Source organism: Loxodonta africana, unplaced genomic scaffold, assembly GCF_030014295.1.
Source record: "Loxodonta africana isolate mLoxAfr1 unplaced genomic scaffold, mLoxAfr1.hap2 scaffold_62, whole genome shotgun sequence".
In the NCBI taxonomy this organism is placed as follows: Eukaryota; Metazoa; Chordata; class Mammalia; order Proboscidea; family Elephantidae; genus Loxodonta; species Loxodonta africana.
Window position 1 is genome coordinate 111143 of NW_026975348.1, and position 26001 is coordinate 137143.

General features: G+C 48.2%; 1 long non-coding RNA gene across 2 annotated transcripts in view; it reads right to left on the reverse strand.

The window, feature by feature from the left end:
- Positions 1 to 8889: 8889 nt before the first annotated feature.
- Positions 8890 to 26001, reverse strand: part of LOC135229916 (uncharacterized) — a 313351-nt gene continuing 296239 nt past the window's right edge. Inside the window, exons 5-7 of one of the 2 annotated variants that reach the window (XR_010320583.1) lie at positions 22366 to 22513; positions 15132 to 15306; positions 8890 to 9771 (exon numbers count right to left, since the gene is read on the reverse strand). This is a non-coding gene — a long non-coding RNA (uncharacterized LOC135229916). Of the gene's footprint in view, positions 9772 to 10370; positions 15307 to 22365; positions 22514 to 26001 lie in introns of those variants that run through there. The other variant, XR_010320582.1, reaches the window with a different exon arrangement.

Consider the following 26001-nt stretch of genomic DNA (forward strand, 5'->3'; position numbering starts at 1 on the left):
GACTGCTGCAGGCAAGAATAGGCCCAAACAGAGACCCGCAGGCCAGAATAGGCCCGAACGGAGAGACCCGCAGGCACGAATAGGCCCGAAGGGAAGCCTCGCAGGCAAAAATACGCCCAAACTGAAAATCCCGCGGGCCAGCCTAGGCCTGAACAGAGATTCCCGCAGGCAAGGATAGGATCGAACAGAGTCCTGCAGGCAAGAATAGGCCCGAGTAGCGAAGCCCCGCACGCACAAACACGCCCGAGTAGCAGAGCCCCACAAGCACGATCAGGCTTGAGTAGCGGAGTCCTGCATGCATGAACAGGCCCGAATAGCGGAGCTCCGCAGGCTAGAACAGGACCGAATAAAGGAGCTGCGTAAGCTTGAGAGGCCCAGATAGAGCAGGCCTGCATGCAAGAGGAGACCTGAAAGGAGACTCCCGCAGGCAAGATTAGGTCCAAACGGAGAGTACCGCAGGCAAGAATAGGCCCGAAGGGAAGTCCCGCAGGCGAGAATAGGCCCTAGTAGAGGAGCCGTGCAGGAAAGAAGAGGCCCGAACAGAGTCCCGCAGGCCAGAAGACGCCCGAACGGAGATTCCCGGAGGCAAGAATAGGCTCGAAGGGAGAGTCCCGCAGGCAAGAATAGGCCCAAGTAGAGGAGCCGCGCAGGAAAGAAGAGGCCCGAACAGAGTCCCGCAGGCAAGAACAGACCCGAACGGAGAGTAACGCAGGCAAGAATAGGCCCGTACGGACAGTCCTGCAGGCAGGAACAGGCAAGAGCAGAGTCCAGCAGGTAAGAATAGGCCCGAGTAGAGGAGCCATGCAGGCAAGAAGAGGCTCAAACAGAGTCCTGTAGGCAAGAATAGGCCCGAAGGGAGAGTCACGCAGGGAAGAATAGGATCGAACAGAGAGTACCGCGGGCAAGAATAGGCCCGAATGGAGATTCCTTCAGGCAAGAATAGGCCCGAATAGATGAGCCCCGTAGGCAAGAATTTTTTTAAAGTCCCACTGGCAAGAAGACGTCCAGAGAGTCCCGCAGTCCAGAAAGACCCGAACGGAGAGTCCCGCAAGTGAGAATAGGCCCGAACGGAGAGTCCTGCAGGTCAGAATAGGCCCGGAGAATCCCGCAGGGGAGAATGGGCCCAAACTGAGAATCCCGCAGGCCAGCATAGGCCTGAACGGAGAGTCTTGCAGGCAAGAATAGACCTGATCGGACAGTCCCGATGGCCAGAAAGGCCTGAACAGAGAGTCCCGCAGACGAGGAAAGACCCGAACGGCGAGTCCCGCAGGCGAGAACAGGCCTGAACTGAGAGTCCCGCAGGCCAGAATAGGCCCGAACGGAGATTCCTGCTGGCAAGCATAGGCTCTAACAGAGTCCCGCAAGCAAGGATAGGCCCGAGTAGAGTCCTGCTATCAAGAATAGGACCGAACGGAGAGTCCCGCAGTTCAGAATAGTCCCAACGGAGACTCTCGCAGGCGAGAATAGGCCCGAACGGATAGTCCTGCAGGCCAGAACAGCAAAGAACGGAGAATCCCGTAGGCCACAATAGGCCCGAATACAGGAGCCCCACAGGCAAGAATAGGCCTGAACAGAGTTCCGCAGCAAGAACAGGCCCGAATAGAGAAGCCCCACACTAAGGAACAGGCCCGAGTAGCAGACCCGGGCACGCACGAACACACCGTGTAGCGCAGCCCTGCACATATGCTCTGGCCCGAGTAGCGAGGCCATGCACGCACGAACAGGCCCGAATAGCAAAGCTTCGCAGGCTAGAACAGAACCAAATAAAGGAGCTCCGTAAGCACAAAAGGATCTAAGAGAGGAGCCCCGCATGGAAGAGGACACCCGAAAGGAGACTCCAGCAGGCAAGATTAGGTCCGAATGGAGAGCTCGGCAGTAAGAATAGTCCCGAACAGAGAGTCCAGCGTTCAAGAATAGGCGCGAATGGAGAGACATGCAAGCAAGAACAGGACCGAACAGGACATTTCTGCAGGCAATAATAGGCAACCTCCGGTGGCACACTGCATGTGCGTCACTTCTCCAAAGACAAGGCCAAAATCAGGGCATCCAGGGCCCCAGCAGTCCAGAGTCTGTGCATGGGGGCATAGGGATCACCTCTTTGAACTTACATGAGGGAGGCCTGGGCCCTGGATTGGCTCCGCTAGAGCTCCACGACCTCAGCTATTTTCCGTGATCTTTGGCCCGTACCCTTGTGAGTGTGTGATCTCTAGTTACACTTCTCCTCCGACCACTCTCAAAAAGCGACCTGTGGATACGTGAGTGTGGAAATCAACATCGATCACTGGCTACAGTGTCACAGGTCACTAGGTGACTAGGCTCAGGCTGACCTTGGTTGTCTTCTGTCCAGGCAAGGAGCTTAATCCTTCAAAGGAAATGAGGACACGTGGTCACTGGCCGACAACCTTTCTTTCATCCACACAGCGCTCTAGATGAGGATAAAGAGGCCACGTAGCCCAGGTGAAGGCTGCGTGCCAGGCCTAAGGCTTCTTCCCCAATCAGTAGGCAAGGCGCCCTTCCCAAGCATCTATGGCCCCACTCTGGATGCGTTCATTCAGAGAAATCTCTTCCTTCTACCCCTGAGACACATCACAAGTATGAGGGGCCTGACAGAGAGCCTGGAGATGAAACGGGGGAGGTTTCTGGCTAGACCGCTTCCCCGTGGGTAGACAATAGCAGGTAGTCTCTCTGGAAGGTCTTAGCTTCTGTTGATTGACATGGGCAATACAGTAGGGGTGGTCCCTGGCCAGGTGGAGCTTGTGGGCAGATGCAACCTCTCCGGCGACGAATAATCCCGCTGCTGCTTTGTTTGGTGAAAACCTCCCCCGGCCAACTCGGATGGACAGAGAACATTGACCCACACCTGCCAGGGGCCTTTCCTGGGACTAAAGATCCCAGCCTGGTCTCAACGTCATCACCCTCTCAGCACACACCTTTCCTGCACACATAATCCTGCCTTTCTCCGTCAGTGCCTTATCCTACTAGGAAACAAAGCATGCCGCTCAAAAAGGCCGATGCCGGGGAAATCGAGGAGACACTGCCATTTTCCAAATTTTTGCTGTCTACATGTCCCCGCCTCCGGTGCAAGGCTGCGTATGTGGCCGGGCTCCGAAGGCAAGGCCGCAATCCTGGCAGCCTGGGCCCCGGCAGTCCAATGTTTTATGGACGTGGGGACACAGATGACCTGTTTGCCACATACAGGAGAAATCCTTGGGCCCTTCACTGGCTCGCCATTCGGCTCCACGACGTCCATTCCTGGCCCTGGCCTTTGGCCGGTACCCCATTCAACGTGTGCTTCAGAGCCATGTTTCTCCACCCATCACTATCCTTTTGCAACCAGGGGATATGTGAGTGTGGGAGTCACCATTTGTCACTGGCAGCAGCGTCACAATTCACTAGACGTCCAGGGACCCGCAGACCTAGGCTGCCTTCTGCCTCAGAAAAGGTCCTGAATCCTTTATCCCAGATGCTGACAACTGACCACTGGCGGACAATCATTTTGATCAACACAGAGGTCTGAGTGAGGGTCAGGAGGCCGGGTAGGTGAAGTCAAGGCCAGGTGGGCGGGACTAAGGCTTCTTTGCCATCATGATGGAGACAGTCTCCCCAGCGGAAGAGTGGGCGCAGCTTATGATGGGCCTGGTGACAAGACTCAGCCAATGGCAGAGATCCAGCCCACCAGGCAGATGACACAGGGCCCTCCATTGTGACCTAGGACACCTAGTGGCCACAGGATTTGAGCACACTCTGGGAAAGGCTACGCAGGCACAAGGGAGCCCCTGGTGTGGACTGCTTCAGGGCATTGGCAAAACAGGCCAGGATCCAATTTTCCCACTTTCCGCAGGATTTCAGTACGCAAGACATGCCCACTTAGCATCTCTTGGCTCTCTCTCTGTGTCTCTCTCTGTATGTGTTCTTCTCTGAAATCTCTTCCTTCCCCCCCCAGGCACTTCACAGCTTGGAGTGCCTGACAGAGTGCCTAGAGACGAAAGAGCAAAGGGGGAAGGCCTCTGGCTGTACTGGTTGCCCATGAGCAGAGAAGATCTGGTAGTCTATATGGAAGGTCTAGAGAGTAGTCATTGATTGTGGAGCTACATCACGGGTGGACCCTGGCCGGGTGAAGCTTGTTGACATGTGGGAGCCTCTCCGGAGACTACTAATTCCGCTGATAACATTGTATGCAAATACCGGGTGAGTGTCATGTGCAGAAAACATTGACACATACCTGCCAGAGGCCTATCCTGGGTCTGAAGAATCCACCCTGGTCTCCAGCGACTCATCATCTCAGCACACACTTTGCCTGCACACACGGAATCCGCCTCTCTCCATGAATCCTTCTCCTGCTAGGAAACACAGGATGGCACTCAGCCAAAGGAGAGCACAGGCAAAGTCAAATGAAGCCCGCATTTTCAAGATCTTGCTTCTGCTGGGCCACAGCCGCCGGTGGCACACTGCGTGTGCGTCACTTCTCCAAAGACAAGGCCGAAATCCGGGCATCCAGGGCCCCAGCAGTCCAGAGTCTTCGGATGGCGGCATACTCTGCGGATGGTGCCACCTATTTGCCAAGTACAGGAGGGAGGTCTGTGCCCTAGACTGGCTCCGCTAGGGCTCCACGACCTCAGCTATTTTCCGACACCTTTGACCCGTACCCTCGTGAGTGTGTGATCTCTAGTTACGCTTCTCCTCCGACCACTCTCAATCCGCCACCTGCGGATACCTGAGCGTGGAAATCTACATCTATCACTAGCTGCAGTGTCACAGGTCACTAGGTGTCTAGGCTCAGGCTGACCTTGGCTGTCTTCTGTCGAAGCAAGGAGCCTAATCCTTCAAAGGAAATGAGGACACGTGCTCACTGGCCGACATCCTTTCTTTCATCCACACAGCGGTCTAGATGAGGGTAAAGAGGCCACGTAGGCCAGGTGAAGGCTGAGTGCGGGGCCTAAGGCTTCTTTCCCAATCACCATGGAGACAGCCACCGGAAGGCTGGTCGGAACTTCTGACGGGGACGGGTCACAAACACTGAGCCAATAGGAGAAGTCCAGCCTAACCGGCCAGTTCTGCAGAGCCCTCCGTTGTACCCATGGACACACAACAGGCCCTTGTGTCTTTGGCCACAAAATCGAGGGCACCAGGGAATAACTTGACAATAGCCAATCCCTGATGTGGACACGTTCGACACACTGGGACAGCAGGCAGGTACCTCTTTACCACTTACGCTAGGATGTCAGTAGGCAAGGTGCCGTTCCTCAGCATCTATGGCCCCTCTCTGGATGTTTTCATTCAGAGAAATCTCTTCCTTCTACCCCTGAGACACATCACAAGTATGAGGGGCCTGACAGAGAGCCTGGAGATGAAACGGGGGAGGCTTCTGGCTGGACCGCTTCCCCGTGGGTAGACAATAGCAGGTAGTCTCTCTGGAAGGTCTTAGCTTCTGTTGATTGACATGGGCAATACAGTAGGGGTGGTCCCTGGCCAGGTGGAGCTTGTGAGCAGATGCAACCTCTCCGGTGACGAATAATCCCGCTGCTGCTTTGTTTGGTGAAAACCTCCCCCCGCCAACTCGGATGGGCAGAGAACATTGACCCACACCTGCCAGGGGCCTTTCCTGGGACTAAAGATCCCAACCTGGTCTCAACATCATCACCCTCTCAGCACACACCTTTCCTGCACACATAATCCTGCCTTTCTCCGTCAGTGCCTTATCCTACTAGGAAACAAAGCATGCCGCTCAAAAAGGCCGATGCCGGGGAAATCGAGGAGACACTGCCATTTTCCAAATTTTTGCTGTCTACGTGTCCCCGCCTCCGGTGCAAGGCTGCGTATGTGGCCGGGCTCCGAAGGCAAGGCCGAAATCCTGGCAGCCTGGGCCCCGGCAGTCCAATGGTTTATGGACATGGAGACACGGATGACCTGTTTGCCACATACAGGAGAAATCCTTCGGCCCTTCACTGGCTCGCCATTCAGCTGCACGACGTCCACTCCTGGCCCTGGCCTTTGGCCGGTGCCCCATTCAACGTGTGCTCAGGAGCCATGTTTCTCCACCCATCACTATCATTCTGCCACCAGGGGATATGTGAGTGTGGGAGTCACCGTCTGTCACTGGCAGCAGCGTCACAACTCACTAGACTTCCCGGTACCTGCAGACCTAGGCGGCCTTCTGCCTCAGAAAAGGTCCCGAATCCTTTATCCCAGACGCTGACACCTGCGCACTGGCGGACATTCATTTTGATCAACACAGAGGTCTGAGTGAGGGTCAGCAGGCCGGGTAGGTGAAGTCAAGGGCAGGTGGGCGGGACTAAGGCTTCTTTGCCATCACCATGGAGACAGTCTCCCCACCGGCAGAGTGGGCGCATCTTATGATGGGCCTGGCGACAAGACTCAGCCAATGGCAGAGATCCAGCCCGCCAGGCAGATGACACAGGGCCCTCCATTGTGACCCAAGACACCTAGTGGCCACAGGATTTGAGCACACCCTGGGAAAGGCTACGCAGGCACAAGGGAGCCCCTGGTGCGGACTGCTTCAGGGCATTGGCACAGCAGGCCAGGGTCCAATTTTCCCACTTTCCTCAGGATATCAGTACGCAAGACATCCCCACTCAGCATCTCTTGCCTCTCTCTCTGTATGTGTTCCTTCTCGGAAATCTCTTCCTTCTCCCCCTGAGTCACTTCGCAGCTTGGAGTGCCTGACAGAGTGTCTAGAGACGAAAGAGCAAAGGGGGAAGGCCTCTGGCTGTACTGGTTGCCCATGGGCACAGAAGATCTGGTAGTCTATCTGGAAGGACTAGGGAGTAGTGATTGATTGGGGAGCTACATCACGGGTGAACCTTGGCTGGGTGAATCTTGTTGACATGTGGCAGCCTCTCCGGAGACTACTAATTCCGCTGATAACATTGGATTCAAATACCCGGCTGAGTGCCATGGGCAGAAAACATTGACACATACCTGCCAGAGGCCTATCCTGGGTCTGAAGAGTCCACCCTGGTCTCCAGCGACTCATCATCTCAGCACACACTTTGCCAGCACACATGGAATCCGCCTCTCTCCACGAATCCTTCTCCTGCTAGCAAACACCGGATGGCACTCAGCCAAAGGAGAACACAGGCAAAGTCAAAAAAGCCCGCATTTTCAAAATTTTGCTTCTGCTGGGCCACAGCCGCCGGTGGCACACTGCATGTGCGTCACTTCTCCAAAGACAAGGCCGAAATCCGGACATCCAGGGCCCCAACAGTCCAGAGTCTTCGTATGGCGGCATACTCTGCGGACGGTGCCACCTATTTGCCAAGTACAGGAGGGAGGTCTGTGCCCTAGACTGGCTCCGCTAGGGCTCCACGACCTCAGCTATTTTCCGACACCTTTGACCCGTGCCCTCTTGAGTGTGTGATCTCTAGTTACACTCCTCCTCTGACCACTCTCAATCCGCCACCTGCGGATACCTGAGCGTGGAAATCAACACCTATCACTAGCTGCAGGGTCACAGGTCACTAGGTGTCTAGGCTCAGGCTGACCTTGGCTGTCTTCTGCCCAGGCAAGGAGCCTAATCCTTCAAAGGAAATGAGGACACGTTCTCACTGGCCGACATCCTTTCTTTCATCCACACAGCGGTCTAGATGAGGGTAAAGAGGCCAGGTAGGCCAGGTGAAGGCTGAGTGCGGGGCCTAAGGCTTCTTTCCCAATCACCATGGAGACAGCCACCGGAAGGCTGGTCGGTACTTCTGACGGGGACGGGTCACAAACACTGAGCCAATAGAAGTCCAGCCTAACCGGCCAGTTCTGCAGAGCCCTCCATTGTACCCATGGACACACAACAGGCCCTTGTGTCTTTGGCCACAAAATCGAGGGCACCAGGGAATAACTTGACAATAGCCAATCCCTGATGTGGACACGTTCGACACACTGGGACAGCAGGCAGGTACCTCTTTACCACTTACGCTAGGATGTCAGTAGGCAAGGTGCCGTTCCTCAGCATCTATGGCCTCTCTCTGGATGTTTTCATTCAGAGAAATCTCTTCCTTCTACCACTGAGACACATCACAATTATGAGGGGCCTGACAGAGAGCCTGGAGATGAAACGGGGGAGGCTTCTGGCTGGACCGCTTCCCCGTGGGTAGACAATAGCAGGTAGTCTCTCAGGAAGGTCTTAGCTTCTGTTGATTGACATGGGCAATACAGTAGGGGTGGTCCCTGGCCAGGTGGAGCTTGTGGGCAGATGCAACCTCTCCGGCGACGAATAATCCCGCTGCTGCTTTGTTTGGTGAAAACCTCCCCCCGCCAACTCGGATGGGCAGAGAACATTGACCCACACCTGCCAGGGGCCTTTCCTGGGACTAAAGATCCCAACCTGGTCTCAGCGTCATCACCCTCTCAGCACACACCTTTCCTGCACACATAATCCTGCCTTTCTCTGTCAGTGCCTTATCCTACTAGGAAACAAAGCATGCCGCTCAAAAAGGCCGATGCCGGGGAAATCGAGGAGACACTGCCATTTTCCAAATTTTTGCTGTCTACGTGTCCCCGCCTCCGGTGCGAGGCTGCGTATGTGGCCGGGCTCCGAAGGCAAGGCCGCAATCCTGGCAGCCTGGGCCCCGGCAGTCCGATGGTTTATGGACGTGGGGACACGGATGACCTGTTTGCCACATACAGGAGAAATCCTTGGGCCCTTCACTGGCTCGCCATTCAGCTCCACGAAGTCTACTCCTGGCCCTGGCCTTTGGCCGGTGTCCCATTCAACGTGTGCTCAGGAGCCATGTTTCTCCACCCATCACTATCATTCTGCCACCAGGGGATATGTGAGTGTGGGAGTCACCATTTGTCACTGGCAGCAGCGTCACAACTCACTAGACTTCCCGGTACCTGCAGACCTAGGCGGCCTTCTGCCTCAGAAAAGGTCCCGAATCCTTTATCCCAGACGCTGACACCTGCGCACTGGCGGACATTCATTTTGATCAACACAGAGGTCTGAGTGAGGGTCAGCAGGCCGGGTAGGTGAAGTCTAGGCCAGGTGGGCGGGACTAAGGCTTCTTTGCCATCACCATGGAGACAGACTCCCCACCGGCAGAGTGGGCGCAGCTTATGATGGGCCTGGCGACAAGACTCAGCCAATGGCAGAGATCCAGCCCACCAGGCAGATGACACAGGGCCCTCCATTGTGACCCAGGACACCTAGTGGCCACAGGATTTGAACACACCCTGGGAAAGGCTACGCAGGCACAAGGGAGCCCTGGTGCGGACTGCTTCAGGGCATTGGCACAGCAGGCCAGGGTCCAATTTTCCCACTTTCCTCAGGATATCAGTACACAAGACATCCCCACTCAGCATCTCTTGCCTCTCTCTCTGTATGTGTTCCTTCTCGGAAACCTCTTTCTTCTCCCCCCCCCAGTCACTTCCCAGCTTGGAGTGCCTGACAGAGTGCCTAGAGACGAAAGAGCAAAGGGGGAAGGCCTCTGGCTGTACTGGTTGCCCAAGGGCAGAGAAGATCTGGTAGTCTATCTGGAAGGACTAGGGAGTAGTGATTGATTGGGGAGCTACATCACGGGTGAACCCTGGCTGGGTGAATCTTGTTGACATGTGGCAGCCTCTCCGGAGACTACTAATTCCGCTGATAACATTGGATTCAAATACCCGGCTGAGTGCCATGGGCAGAAAACACTGACACATACCTGCCAGAGGCCTATCCTGGGTCTGAAGAGTCCACCCTGGTCTCCAGCGACTCATCATCTCAGCACACACTTTGCCAGCACACATGGAATCCGCCTCTCTCCACGAATCCGTCTCCTGCTAGGAAACACCGGATGGCACTCAGCCAAAGGAGAACACAGGCAAAGTCAAAAAAGCCCGCATTTTCAAGATTTTGCTTCTGCTGGGCCACAGCCGCCGGTGGCACACTGCATGTGCGTCACTTCTCCAAAGACAAGGCCGAAATCTGGACATCCAGGGCCCCAGCAGTCCAGAGTCTTCCGATGGCGGCATACTCTGCGGATGGTGCCACCTATTTGCCAAGTACAGGAGGGAGGTCTGTGCCCTAGACTGGCTCCGCTAGGGCTCCACGACCTCAGCTATTTTCCGACACCTTTGACCCGTGCCCTCTTGAGTGTGTGATCTCTAGTTACACTCCTCCTCTGACCACTCTCAATCCGCCACCTGCGGATACCTGAGCGTGGAAATCAACACCTATCACTAGCTGCAGGGTCACAGGTCACTAGGTGTCTAGGCTCAGGCTGACCTTGGCTGTCTTCTGCCCAGGCAAGGAGCCTAACCCTTCAAAGGAAATGAGGACACGTGCTCACTGGCCGACATCCTTTCTTTCATCCACACAGCGGTCTAGATGAGGGTAAAGAGGCCACGTAGGCCAGGTGAAGGCTGAGCGCGGGGCCTAAGGCTTCTTTCCCAATCACCACGGAGACAGCCACCGGAAGGCTGGTCGGTACTTCTGACGGGGACGGGTCACAAACACTGAGCCAATAGAAGTCCAGCCTAACCGGCCAGTTCTGCAGAGCCCTCCATTGTACCCATGGACACACAACAGGCCCTTGTGTCTTTGGCCACAAAATCGAGGGCACCAGGGAATAACTTGACAATAGCCAATCCCTGATGTGGACACGTTCGACACACTGGGACAGCAGGCAGGTACCTCTTTACCACTTACGCTAGGATGTCAGTAGGCAAGGTGCCGTTCCTCAGCATCTATGGCCCCTCTCTGGATGTTTTCATTCAGAGAAATCTCTTCCTTCTACCCCTGAGACATATCACAAGTATGAGGGGCCTGACAGAGAGCCTGGAGATGAAACGGGGGAGGCTTCTGGCTGGACCGCTTCCCCGTGGGTAGACAATAGCAGGTAGTCTCTCTGGAAGGTCTTAGCTTCTGTTGATTGACATGGGCAATAGGTAGGGGTGGTCCCTGGCCAGGTGGAGCTTGTGGGCAGATGCAACCTCTCCGGCGACGAATAATCCCGCTGCTGCTTTGTTTGGTGAAAACCTCCCCCCGCCAACTCGGATGGGCAGAGAACATTGACCCACACCTGCCAGGGGCCTTTCCTGGGACTAAAGATCCCAACCTGGTCTCAACGTCATCACCCTCTCAGCACACACCTTTCCTGCACACATAATCCTGCCTTTCTCTGTCAGTGCCTTATCCTACTAGGGAACAAAGCATGCCGCTCAAAAAGGCCGATGCCGGGGAAATCGAGGAGACACTGCCATTTTCCAAATTTTTGCTGTCTACGTGTCCCCGCCTCCGGTGCGAGGCTGCGTATGTGGCCGGGCTCCGAAGGCAAGGCCGCAATCCTGGCAGCCTGGGCCCCGGCAGTCCGATGGTTTATGGACGTGGGGACACGGATGACCTGTTTGCCACATACAGGAGAAATCCTTCGGCCCTTCACTGGCTCGCCATTCAGCTCCACGACGTCCACTCCTAGCCGTGGCCTTTGGCCGGTGCCCCATTCAACGTGTGCTCAGGAGCCATGTTTCTCCACCCATCACTATCATTCTGCCACCAGGGGATATGTGAGTGTGGGAGTCACCGTCTGTCACCGGCTGACCTTGGCTGTCTTCTGCCCAGGCAAGGAGCCTAACCCTTCAAAGGAAATGAGGACACGTACTCACTGGTCGACATCCTTTAACCAACACTGAGTCCCTGGTCAGCATCCTGGTGTCCTGGCAAGAAGAGCCAGGCATCTCCAGGAGCATCTGGAGGAGGAGACAAGGGCTGAAGAGACTGCCACACCTACTGGTGCTGCTACACATGTGGGAGACCTGGCTGCAGAGGGTGCAGGCATGGCCTGAAGGTCAAAGGAGAAGCATCTGAAGACGTGCTAGGCCTCTTAGACTGAGAGAAGCGGGATGTCTGGACTGAAAATATGCACCCTTCAGGGAAGAACTTCATTCAGGCTTCTTAAACCCACTTCACCTGGAAGATCCATCCTTTTAGCCTTGTGCCCCTTCCACGCCCCCTCTATTACGTGGAGAGATCCAGCCCTAGAGCACCATGGTGGAAGTAGGCCCAGGATAGCTGTCCGAAGACATGAGATCCACTCAAAAGCTCCCCCTGCCAAGGAGAGAAGAGGACAAGACTCATCTGCAGATGAGGTCTCAGGGCCCTGAGAATGAGCATAATGTTGGTAAGGAAAGAGAAAAGGGATTTCAGTGGGACATGGAAGTCTGAGAAAGAGCCTCTGCAAAGATAGCTCTAAGGGAGGTGTGATTGTGAAGGTGGGCTGGTCACTGAGTTCTTTGTAGTACAAGGTACCAGACAGAAGCCAGACTCTGGGGGGAATCTGCCTGCCGGTGAGCAGTGGGCATAAAACCCTAAACCAATGAGAATCGAATCCCTTCCCAGCAGCTTCTGCACAGATCAGTGATGTTTGCTTGGTCTTTGTCTTTTCTGTGGTCTAACCTGATCTGTCCTGAGATCAGAGAGTTGGAATAGAAAAGCCTGACTGAGATGAAACGAGCAAAGAGAAGACAAGGCCTCCTAAATCTGGTGAAGACAGAACACAGATAACCAAAGGTGAGGATGGGAAGAAACAGATTGAGTTCCAAGTCCCATCCACAGTATCCCAGGGCCTGGGAATCCCTGGAAGTGCCAGAGGTGTGTACTCCCTGGGAGATGCGACCCCAAGTGTCAGAGGTAGCCCTATGGAGCAAGGAAGGGAGGGCAGGGCCTCTAGGATGGGCACTTCCATACAGGCTGCCCATGTGAATTTCTCAGAGTGACCGTGACAGATCCTGAGAGGGACAGTTTGAGGCAAAGGAAAGTAAGTTTTCTGAAGAGGGGTGAATTCCACAGTCTCCTGATAATGAAACAGAAATCCCGTCCTGCTCAGAGGTACTGAGTAGGAGGGATTGTGAATTCCCATCCTGCACAGAGGTTGGCTGGGAAGTTCAACTGTCTAAAGACAATGTGGCCAAAGTCTTCTTTATCTTTCAAAGATGTATCTTTAACTTCCTGCAAATTCAATCCTGAAAAAAAGCCTAGAATATACAAGTGTGGGTTTTTCAGGAGAGCAACAAGGGGAGAAGGTGATAGTGGCATATCAGAGAAGGAGAACAATAGTCTAATGGTCCCCGTGTTACTTAATGAATCACACATGGTGTCCAGCATTCTTCCTTATCTGTAGACATGTAAATGCAGTAGATGTTTGAGCAATAACTGAATTAATCCTCACAGAATTCTTTTTGGCCATTTCCAGGCATAGAGACCAGAAGAAGTCATTAGTTACAAGAGCAAGCAATAATTCGCTGGTCTGAATTTTGTTCAGTTTCTGTGTTTGCCCTTCACAGATGGATAAAAGTCTCTGAATCTGGCATTGAAGACAGTGTTTTCTCTATTGTTATGGATTGAATAGTGTCCCCCAAAATGTGTGTCAACCTGGCCAGACCCTGATTCCCAGTATTGTGTGGTTGTCCTGCATTTTGTGATCTGATGTGATTACTTATGTGTTGTAAATTCTAACCTCTGTGATGTTAATGAGGCAGGATTAGAGGCAGTTAGGTTAATGAGGGAGGACACAATCTACAGGATTAGGGTGAGTCTTGAGTCAGTCTCTTTTGACATAAAAAGAGAAAAGTGAGCAGAAATGAGAGGGACCTCATACCACCAAGGAAGAAGTGCCTGGAGTGGAGCAGGTCTTTTTGACCCAGTGTCCACAGGCTGAGAACTTCCTAGGCCAGGGGAAGATAGATGACAAGGACTTTCCCCCAGAGCCACAAAGAGAGAAAGCTTTCTCCTAGAGCTGGTGCCCTGACTTCAAACTTGTTGCTTCTTAAACTGTGAGAGAATAAGCTTCTGTTTGTTAAAGCCATCCACTTGTGGTATCTCTGCTATAGCCACACTAGATAACTAAAAAACACATATATAAAACAGTCAAAACAGAAAAAAAGTTTCAAATACACACACATACACGTATGATGTTATTAACTTTAAAAGGTTTTACATTCTTATAACATATTTAACAATAGAGACTTGTATATAGAAGTTATAATAAGAGCCACCCCCTCATAAGTATATTGTACCTGCTCCCCAAAGTGTCCAGTGTCCAAAGATACATATGTACCCTTTTACACACTGCTTTTTGCCGGGACACACGTACGTACATTCATTTGTTTGTTTTTATGGAAATTAGGTCACACTCTACCCATGTTTTTCTCTGAATCACTCTTCACTTGACAATTTTTCATGGTTCCTCTAAATCAGCAGACATGGAAGAAGCACTCTTTTTGGTTCTTCTCATTTTTAACTCCCACCACTCTTCTGTCAGTTTGTTGTAGTGTGGTGGCTTGCATGTTGCTGTGATGTTAGAAGCTATGCCACCGGTATTTCAAATACCACCAGGTTCACACATGGTAGACAGCTTTGAGTGGAGCTCTGGATTTAGACAGACTAGGAAAAAGGACCTAGTGATCTATTTCTAAAAAAAACTGGCCAGTGAAATCTTCCAAATAGTACTGGAACACTGTCTGATTGAATGACAGAGGATAACCCCTTAGGTTGGAAGGCACTCAAAATACGAGTGGGGAAGAGCTACCTCCTCAAAGTAGATCCCACTTTAATGACATTTCCTGATGGGGCATAACTCATAATGAGAAGAAACTGATGCAAATATCCTTTAATAATCAGAATGTGGAATGAAGGAAGTATGAATCTAGGGAAATTGGAAGTCATCAAAAATCAAATGGAATGCATAAAGGTCAGTAATCCAAGGCATTAGTTAGCTGAAATAGCTTGGTTTTGGACATTTTAAACTAGACAATGATATGTCCTACTATGCCAGGATTGAGATACTGAAGAGAATGGCATCATATTCATCGATAAAAAGAACATTTCAAGATCTTTTCTGAAGTACAACATTACGAGCAATAGGATAATATCCACAGGCCTACCAGGAAGACCAGTTAATAAGACTATTATTCAAATTTACACACAAATCATGAATGTGAAAGATGAACAAGTTGAAGGTTTTTACCAAGTTATGCAGTTTGAAACTGATCAAATGTGATGCATTGATCAATCATTTAGAATGCGAAGTTGAAAACAAAGCAGACAAATCAGCAGTTGGAAAATAAGGTATTGATGATAGAAATGACAATGAAGCTTACATGATAGAATTTGGCAAGACCAATGACTTATTCATTGCACATACCTTTCATCAGGAACATAAACGGTGACTATACTCATGAACCATTCCAGGCAGAATAGACAGGAATCAAATTTGTGGAAGGTGATGATGGAGAAGGTCAATACCATGAGTCAGAATCAGGCCAGGGGCTGACTGCAGAACAGATGATCAGTTGCTCATATTCACGTTCAAGTTGAAGCTGAAGAAAATTAAAACAGGTCCATGAGTCAAAGTAAGCCCTTGAGTATATCAAACCTGAATTTAGAGAGCATCTCAAGAATAGATTTGATGCACTGCACACTAATGATCGAAGACCAGAGTAGTTGTGGGATGATAGCAAGGACATCATATATGAAAAAAAACAAAAAGTCATTAGAAAGACAGGAAAGAAAGCAAACACCAAAGAGGATGTCACAAGAGACTCTGAATCTTGCTCTTGAATGTACAGTAGCTAAAGAGAATGGAAGGAAAAATAAAGTAAAAGAGCTCAATAGAATACCTGAAAGGGAAGCTGGAGAAGACAAAGTATGATAATATAATGTGAACAGATCTGGAGTTAGAAAACCAAAAGGGAAGAAAACACCTGGCATTTCTCAAGCTGAAAGAACTGAAGGAAATATTCAAGCCTCTAGGTGCAATACTGAAGGATTCTATGGGCAAAATATCGAACAACACAGGAAACATCAAAAGAAGATGGAAGGAATACACAGACTCAATACACCAAAAAGAACTGGTCAACGTTCAACCATATCAGAAGGTAGCATAGGATCAAGAGCTGATGGTACTGAAGGAAGAACTCCAAGCTGCACTGAAGAAAAAAGGCACTGGCAAAAAACACGGCTCCAGGAATTGATGGCGTACCAAATGAGATGTTTCAACACACGGATGCAGTGCTGAAGGCGCTCACTTGTCTATTCCAATATATTTGGAAGACAGCTACCTGACCAAATGACTGAAAGAGATCTATATGTGTGCCCATTCAAAGAGAGGTGGTCCAACACAATGCGGAAATTATCAAGCAATGTCATTAACATCAGACGCAAGAAAAATTTTGCTGAATATAATTTAAAAACAGTTGCAGCAGTGCACAGACAGGGAACTACCAAAAATTCAAGCTGGATTCAGAGGAAGACATGGAACATGGGATATCATTTCTGATGTCTGATGGATCTTGGCTGAAAGTAGAGAATATCAGTAAGATGTTTACCTATTTTTGTTTACTATACAAGCACACTCAACTGTGTGGCTCATGACAAATTATGGATAGCTTAGCAAAGAATGGGAATTCCAGAACACTTAACTGTATTCATGCGGAATATGTACATAGACCAAGAGGCAGTCATTTGAGTAGGGCAAGGGGATACTGTGTGGTTTAAAATCAGAAAGTTATGTGTCATGGTGGTATCCTTTCACCATACTTACTCAATCTGTATGCTGAGCAAATAATCTGAGAAGCTGGTCTGTAAGAAGAACATGGCATTAGTTTTGGAGAAAGATTCACTAACAACCTATGATATGCAGCTGATACGACCTTGCTTGCTGAAAGTAAAGAGGACTTGAAGCAGTTACTGATGAAGAGCAACCACTACACCCTTCAGTATGGATTACACCTCAACATAAAGAAAACAAAAATACTCACAACTGGACCAGTAAGCAACACCATGATAAATAGAGAAAACACTGAAGTCATCAAGCATTTCATTTAACTTGAATCCATAATCAATGCCCACAGAAGCAGCAGTCAAGAATTCAAACAATGTATTTCACTGGGCAAATCTATTGCAAAAGACCTCCTTAAAGTGTTGAGAAAGAAAGATGTCACTTTGAGGACTAAGGTGTGCCTGAGCAAAGCCATGATATTTTCTATCACCTCACATGCTTGAGCAAGTTAGACAATGAATACGGAAAACCAAAGAACTGATTCATTTAAAATATGGTGTTGGCAAAGAATACTGAATATACCATGGACTGCCAGAAGAATAAACAAATCCATCTGGGAAGAAGTACACCAAGAATGCACCTTAGAAGCAAGGATGGCGAGACTTCGTCTCACGTGCCTTGGACATATTTTCAGGAGGGACCTGTCCCAGGAGAGGCTCATCATGCTTGGAGAAGCTGAGGGTCAGAAAAAAAGAGGAAGGTGCTCAACAACATGAACTGACACAATGGCTGCAAGAATGGGCTCAAACATAGCAATGATTGTGAGGATGGTTCAGGATCAGGCAGTGTTTCATTCTGTTTTACACAGGATCGATGGCATCTAACAGCCACAACTAACATATGTATGCGTATATATATGTATGTGTGCGTGTGTGTGTGTATGTATATATATATATACCCATTGCCGTCAAGTCAGTTCCAACTCATAGTGACCTTACAGGACAGAGTAGAACTGCCCCACAGAGTTCCCAAGGAGCGCCTGGTGGATTCGAACTGCTAACCTTTTGGTTAGCAGCTATAGCTATTAACCATTATGCGACTAGGGTTTCCATACACACACACACACACACACATATATATACACACACACTCATATATATGTGTGTGTGTGTGTGTATATATATATATGTTCTCTTCACTAGTTTTGCACCTCTAGAGATCCCAGGCTAAGACATTTGGTACCTACACTGGTTCTAGAGGAACCAAATCTTAAGGATGAGTTTTCTGAATTGATTCTCAAGTCTGGCTAATCTTAAAGGCACTGATGACTGTCTCCAGGAGTAAACAGGCTATTGCTAATCCATGGTGGAGGTGACAATAGAAATACGCAAAATACTACTACCACTGGATCAAATATTTGTGAGAGACAAGGCTCTGCCTGATTATATATTTGATACTTTTCTATAATTTTGTCAGCATAAGAATAATAAGGAAGCTGCTTGGTTGGTCCTGCTTTTGCTAGCCACACTGGTGAATGAAAGAAATGGACTCAAAGCTCAAGCACCACATACAAGATCTGAAAGCTGCCACCTGTGCCCAGAAAGAAAACCATATTTCTTATAGTAACAAGGCTAATGCTGCCAAAAATAAACTCAGATTCTTATCATAAGAGTGACTGAATTAAAGCGCCGGTTGAATATCCGACCTCAAATGGTGTCTGAAGTTAGAGTGAGGGCATTGATTGGGAAGAAATGGGATCCTGAAACTTGGGATGAGGACATATGGGCAGACAGTCAGAAAGCGGGGGACAATGAACCTCCAATTTCTGTTGAATCGCTCTTCCTAACAGAACCAGACCACTTACTCCCATCTGAAGAGATTCTCTAACTTTGCCTGCTAAGGCACCCTTCCCAGTAAAACAATTATCCCTTCCACCTCCATCTGATGAGATTACCCCAGCTGTGCCTGAAGTGTCTTGTTTGAGTTGTCTCCTGGGGTGGTGTCTGGGGCATTGCCTGGGGCATCACCTTAGGCAGATGCCTTATAAGACACGGCTGAACATCCCACTGCCACCACCCATTTTTGCTTCTAGACCTATACCTAGGCTTCAGTCCCAACAAGCCCCCAAAGGTGAACTATAAAGTGTGACCCAGGAGAAGGTATGCTAAACTCCTAAAGAACTGCTTGATTTTTCTAATATATACATACAGAAACCTGGTGAATATGTGTGGGAATGGCTATTCCAGGTGTGGGATAATGGTGCAAGCAACATAAAGGTGGATTAGTCTGAGTTTATTGATATAGGCCCAGGAAGCATAGATTCTTCATTCAGTGTTTCAGCTTGAGAGGTTAGAAAAGGATCTCATAGTTTATTTGGTTGGTTTACTGAAGCATGGATTAAGTGGTGGCCTACAATAAATCAAGTGGAAATGGCAGATCTGCCATTGTATAATGTAGGAGAAGGTAACCAAAGGCTGAGGGAAATTGGAATGTTAGAATGGATTTATTAGGCTGGACCCACAGACCCACACACGGAGTGCCCAGGGGGCTCTCTTTTTACCATAGCGGTGAGGTACAAATTTGGGAAGCAAGCCCCAGCATTACTGAAGACTTCTGTGGTTGCTATTTTATGTAAGTAAGAGTCCACAGTGAGAACTGCCCTAACTGAATTAAGACACCTAACTACAATGCAGTTGACTGGAGCCCATGGTGGTAGCAGCCAAGTGGTGGCACTCAATCAACAAAGACAAGATGGGTGTGGTTACCATAACAGACAGTAGAGTCAAAGCAGTAATCAGAATAGTCTGCTCGCATGGATTTATGGCATTGGCTACTTAGTCATAGTGTCCCTGGGAGTGAAAGAACTGGGAAATGTACATCTCCTGGTACCTAGTGTCTTAGACATCTAACGCTCCTGTAACAGAAATACCACAAACGGATGACTTTAACAAAGAAAATTATTCCCTCACAGTCCAGGAGGCTCTGTAAGTCCAAATTCAGGGTGCCAATTCCAGGGGAAGGCTTTTTTTCTCCGTCACTCCTAGGGGAAGGTCTTTGTCACCAATCTTCCCCTGGACAAGAAGGTTCTCAGCACAGGGATCCTAGGTCCAAAGGATGCACTGCTCCTGACACTTCTTTCTTGGTGGTACTGAGGTCCCCCTGTCTCTCTGCTCTTTTCTCTTTTATATCTCAAAAGAGATGGACTTAAAACACAACTTAATCTTGTAGATTGAGCCCTGCCTCCTTAACATAACTGCTTCAAATCCTCGATCATTAACATCATAGAGGTAGGATTTACAATACATTGGAAAATCACATCAGCTGACAAAATGGTGGATAATCGCACAATACTGGGAAGCATAGCCTAGTCAAGCTGATATATACATTTTGGGAAGACAGAATTTAATCCGTAACACCTAGTATGCAGCTATCGACCTGTTAATGCCTTTTTCTCCATACCTGTTTCGAAGTATCACCAGAAACAGTGTGCCTTCTCTCTGACCTAAGTATATAAGGACCAAATAATATAGAGGAATCTCTGTTACATTTTCTCCATCTTACCGTTATTTGGCCTCATAGGCAGACCCAGTCACTTAATTGCACAGCAGAATGAAGAGATTAAAGCCCCTACATTCTTGCCAGTGGACCAGGAAGGTAGCTGCTCAGACATCAGAGAGCCTCAGAGAGACAGAGAAGAGGCGGCTCAAGAGAGGGATACCATAAAGTTGTTTTTCATACCCCCCCCCCCATAGTTGCATATGCTTTGCTCTGACCCTAAGAAGTAGATCAATCCTTTGAGAACTGCATTATGGGTTAGAACACCAACAAGGTCCCAGACTGGGTGACACTCCCATAGATTACATCCAAATATCACCGCAAAGTCTTCAAAATCTGAACCGACATCTGAGCCACAGCATACAGAAGGTGGGAAAGAACCTGCAACCTGAACATAACTGGGTCAAGTGATTCCTAAAACAAACAACATCAACATTTTCTGTAAGTCTTGGAATCATAGACAAAAACTTTAAAAAGCTACTTTAACCATGCTCAAAGAAGTAACAGGCACACCTTAGAAAAACAGAAAAATACATAGAAACCATTCACAAATGAAAATTTTAGACAGGAAAAATAGAAAAATAGAGATAAATAATTCACTTGATCAGCTCTACAGCGGAATGCTGTTGACAGACAAAAGGATCAATGAGATGAAAACAGTTCAACTGAAAATATCCAATCTGAAAAAAAAATGAACAGAGCCTCAAAATAATCCAAAAATATCTAACATTTATTTATTGGAATTCCATAAGGTGTAGAGAAAATATGTGGTGTAGAAAAAAGTATCTGAAGAAATACTGGCTCAACACTTTCCCAATTTGTTGAAAGACATAAACTTACAGATTCAAGAAGCTATGCAAACTCCAACAAGTTAAACTCACATAATTTTACGCCCAAATGCCTCACGGTCAATTGTGGAATAACAAGGACCAAGAAAGTATCTTCAAAGAAGCTAGAGAGAAAACAACTCATTTCACACAGGAAAAACAATTGGAATGACTCCGTATTCATCATCAGAAGCCATGGAGGCCAAAAGGCTGTGAAAACAACATTTTTTCAACACCGAAAGAAAAGAAACATTAACCCAGTATTCTATAGGCTGTTATTTCCTTCATGAGTAAAGGAAAAATATTGACATTCTCAGGTGAAGGACGCTTAAGAGAATTCATCGCCACCAGACTTGTTCTAAATGAAACACTAAAGGAAGTTCTTCAGGTGGTAGACTTGGAATTTCAGGAATTATGGAAAGCAACAAAGTCGAAAGTACCTTCTGAAGTTCACCCTTCAGCCAAAGATTAGACAGGTCTATAAAACAAACAATAACACACGTGAAGAAAGTGTTTCTTAGTTCAATCGTGTGTATGAGACCAAAAGTGCAAAACCTGCCCAAAAGCACAGAAAAGAGGGCAGGATGGAACAGGAATCATGGCGGATGGAAACGGGGAACTAGAGCATAGAAGAGAATACTGACACATCATGAATATTGCCACCAATGTCACAAAACAATTGTGCATAAATGGCTGAACAAGAAAGTAATTTGCTCTGTAAAGTTTCAAATAAAACACAATAGAAAATTTTTAAAAAGTGGTAGGTATCTGGGTAAACATATTATGCCAACCCTGCTGTCACTGCACAACATGGCGCAGGACTCCCCTCTTTGGAAAGACTTTCTAGCCTATTGGAAACACTTTGGAATATACTCTTGGTGGCAAATTAGTATTAGAGAATGGGATTAATTTGGAAAATATGAGATGTCTGTACTCATGTCTGGTGAATAAACTGGATAATAACATTTTCAGAGCGAAATGAGATGTTCTAACAGAAAAATAGGCCTGAATTCCCACCTGGGCCATGAGCCTAATCTGAAGGCCTTTCCCAGAGAGGCATTTCAGGCACTTCTAGAACAGCAGGAGCACTGGGGTATGCACGTATCAACCTCCCCCAGGGCCTTCTCTGAGGAGTAAGTACCTGCTTTAATACTAAGCTTAGTGGTTCATAAATAGTCATTCTGCATAAGGTCTTCAGGTTCAAGTCTGTAATCCAGCTGGGATTCTGTGTGTGCTGCATCTCTGCATCAAAAGAACATACTTCTAGAAGCAGAATGCCAGGAGAGAGGCTGTTGGGCAGTTGGGGGTGGAGGGTGCTGTGCAGACAGGGGTGCCCAAGGGAGGCACAATATAGTCATTCTGCAGGAGGTCTAGTCATTCTGCATAAGAATTAGAATGCTTCTGTCAATGCATAATAGTTTACTTGCAGCACATAAACAAAGTGACTGAAGGACAAAGTCAAATAGTAAACCAAGCCACTCCCTGTCAGTCCTTACCTGAGAGGGTCTTCATCAGGACTTCCGGGGATGGAGAAGGAAACAGTAAACGCTGATTTATTTTACCTCTTCCTTCCTCAAGAAACAGGAACTGGTGTTAAGATGTCAGGTGTCAAGCCCCAAACTCCTCTTCTGGTCTGTATTTAAGCTGTATAATAAAACTGGGAATCAGGCAATCAGCCGTGAGCAGACAGACCCAGGAGTATTCCCAGTGCCCCACATCTTTGAGCTCCAATGAGATCCTGTTCTTAGTTACTACATTAGCAGAGGAGCTGAAAGACTGAAATTCCGTGTTTTAAGGCAACTTGGGCTTCAAACAGTCACTTATTGCTAAAGTCGTATTTCTCTGTGTTAATTTATGATCCTTAACTCAAATCCGGAGTTTGGAGCTCATTTTGATAACTCCTCATTAGTCTGCATAGACTAGAGTCTGCTCACAGTCAGGGATGACAATGGAGGAAACAAAGTCCCTAGCCCAGAGGAGGGACTGCTCCCCATATTTGGGGCAATGCCCCTGGGAAGCATCAGCGAGGTGCACTTTGGCCTCTGTGGCTTTGCCTTCTGCTCCTGGAATTGCACCCTGGGGGCCTCCATATGCAGACCCAGAGTCCCTGGGTGACCACAACTCCCGCCCTTCTGGGTCATCGTCCGGACACACATTGTGATATGCTTCCTGCCCTCCTTTCCAGCATAAGCGCTGCGATCACAAGTGGCAGAACCAGTTCTCAGGTCCAGACTCTAGACCTTGCCCTCCTTGGCCTTAGGCTTCCCCTAGTCCTGGTGGAACCTGCAAGCACCCGGCTGGGCGGGCTTGGGCCTGTCTCAAAAGGCTCATGGCGCACGCGGGTTCCGCCTCCTTGGAGTCTGTGGGCTTGCGGTGGGCAGCCCGGCATCTCCTGCCTCCCTCGGGCGCCCTCTCTGAGCAGCGGCTCCCCTCCCCCTACCCCGCCAACCACCCAACAGTCGCACTGCCTGCTTTCTGCTTCTAGAAGCACGTTCTTTTGATGCACACATGCAGCACAAACAGAAGCCCAGCTGGATTACAGACTTGAACCTGAAAAGCACAACTTTAAAACTACTAGATTGGGGGAGGGGGTGTATTGGCAGTGAAAAAAGGAAAAAAAAAATAAGAAAAAGAACAATTACAAAAAAAGTATTAGAAGACTGTATCCTCACATTATGGACTCAAGAAGGCTGCGGATACACAACTGCGTAGATAGCATACTGTTGTCTCTTTCTTTGCAAATAAGTCTTAAATGAGGGAATTTGGTACCGGGAAGAGTTGCAGAGCCTGACTTTGGGGAAATCTGGGATTGATGAATTGGCTTGCATGAGGCTACAAGCCCTGATAATCAATATTTAAAGATGAGATTCGAGCAATCTAGAACATGCATCAGAATTTTTTCTAAGTAAATTAGCACCAGAAGATGCCTTTAACCACTAAATAAAGTGGGTCAGTAGTTCAAGATCTCCCTACAAAGAAAACGGCAGACCTAGATCGTTTCCAGTCAGGTTCCAGCAAACATGCAAGAAACAGTCATTTTAATCTTGTACATAGTCAACAGACATTACAAAACCATGAGATACTCCCCTAACTTGATCCTTAAGGCTAGTTTAAAAATGATAACAAATTAGAGAAGGAAGGTAGAAGAAGAGTTAGAGGACAAGCACACTCAGTAACTGAGATGCAAAACCCTACGTAAGATGCCAGCAAAGGAAATCCAGCAAAGGATAAACCACGTAACATGCCATGATCAAGGCGGTTTATTGTAGGCATATAAATTTGAGTGAACATTAAAGATTTAGTAATTTCATTCACCACATGCATAGGTGAAAGAAGAGAAGACATATGCTCACCTCAAGAGATGGGGGCAAAGCAGGTTGATAAAATGCAATCACACGGAGAGATAAGGACTAGGAGCAAACATGGAACAGAAAAGGAGTTCCCGAACGTGGAAAACTACAACTAGCATGATAGTTCATGGTGACGTGTGGGACATTCTCTTTAAAATTAATAAACAATAAAATAAGGGTGCTTCTATCATTACTTTTATTAAACATTTAACACTGGAAGTGTAAGCTAGTACAAAAAGAGAAAAAGTATAAATGCTATTCATAGATTATAACACTGTCTCCATTGAAAACTGTAGAAAATACTGGAATTAATAATAATCATAAATATAAAATAAATTGAAATTTCAATGCATCACCATCGAGCTGACTCTGTCATAACTCTTAGGTGAAAGCAAAGGACACTGATAGGAAAAGAGCAGGTTCAGGTGGGCTAGACCAAGGAGGGAAGAAAATTATTCTGCACTGGGCTGAACTTATAAGCACGGTTATGTGTGTTAGTTACCTAGTGCCTCCATAACAAAAAATATCACAACTAGATGGCTTTAAAGAACAGAAATTTATTTTCTCACAGTTTAGCAGGTAGTCGTTCGAATTCAGGGCATGGCTGTAGTGGGAGGTCCTTCCTTGTCTACCTCAGCTTCTAGTAAAAAAAAAAAAATGCCAGCAATCATTTGTGTTCCTGGCCTTCTAGAAGCATCTGTCTTCTTTGTCTGTCTTCCTTTTCTCCTGTTTGTGTCTGGGTGTGTTCTGCTCCTTTTATAACTAAGAAGAGTTACGCTTAGGACCCACCCTACATTGGTATGACCTCATTCACATAATAAAAGCAGGCCCCCTCTTTCCTAACAAGGTCAGATTTACAGGTACAGGGGTTAGGATTTCCACATACATTTTGGAGGGACACAATTCAATCCCTAACAGTCGACTTACCAGATATTCCGGATTGAGAGTACTCGCATGAACAGCTGAGAGTGGTTCCAATTCTTTGCTACATTCGTTGGCTGAAACTTGTCTCAATGGTCATCCATAGGAATGCTGGAGCTTTTTATTGTGTAGGACCTAGCCAACCATTCCTAATCACATCCATTGTGTGGAAAAACACACATTCCCATCACTGAAGCCTTGAGAAATTCATCGATAAGAATGGAATGGTGGTTGGAACCAAGAATTGTTTCATAGCCTAGATAACATGGTGTAGGTGTTAGATATTCACATGGAGATGTCCGGTAATAAAACTTCACCCCACACGGAGATGTCAAGAATAATACCAACAGCTAATGTTCATTGAGTACCTACACTGGTGCCAGGCACTCCTGTGCTTTTTCTTTCATGTTTGCTTTTCATGATGGCCATAGGAGGAATGTATCATTATAATGCATAAAGAGGTCAATACAGAGAGTTACGCTGACATTTCAATATATGAGTCTGGACCCAGGAGGAGTCTGAATGGATGGAGGTATAAACCTCACGTCCTTAGCTACAAATAGACAGCAGTGAACTCACTGAGGCATCCTAGAGGGAGGGTGTCAATAGAGAGAGGAGCAGGCACCAAGCCCAAGGGTACTCTGGTATCTAGAAGCCTGCCAGGTGAACAGCAGCCAACAAGCCTCTCTGAAGTCCAGTGTGGTTCCTGGAAGGTTGTCTGTCCTTGCTCTCAGCTGCATTTCCCCAGTGCTCCTCCCACCTGCACTGGGTTGTCCCCTTCATGAGGACAGGGACAGTGTGTCAGTGTGTACCTTTCACCACTGTATCTGCATAACATAGACTATTTCTGGCCCATGGAAT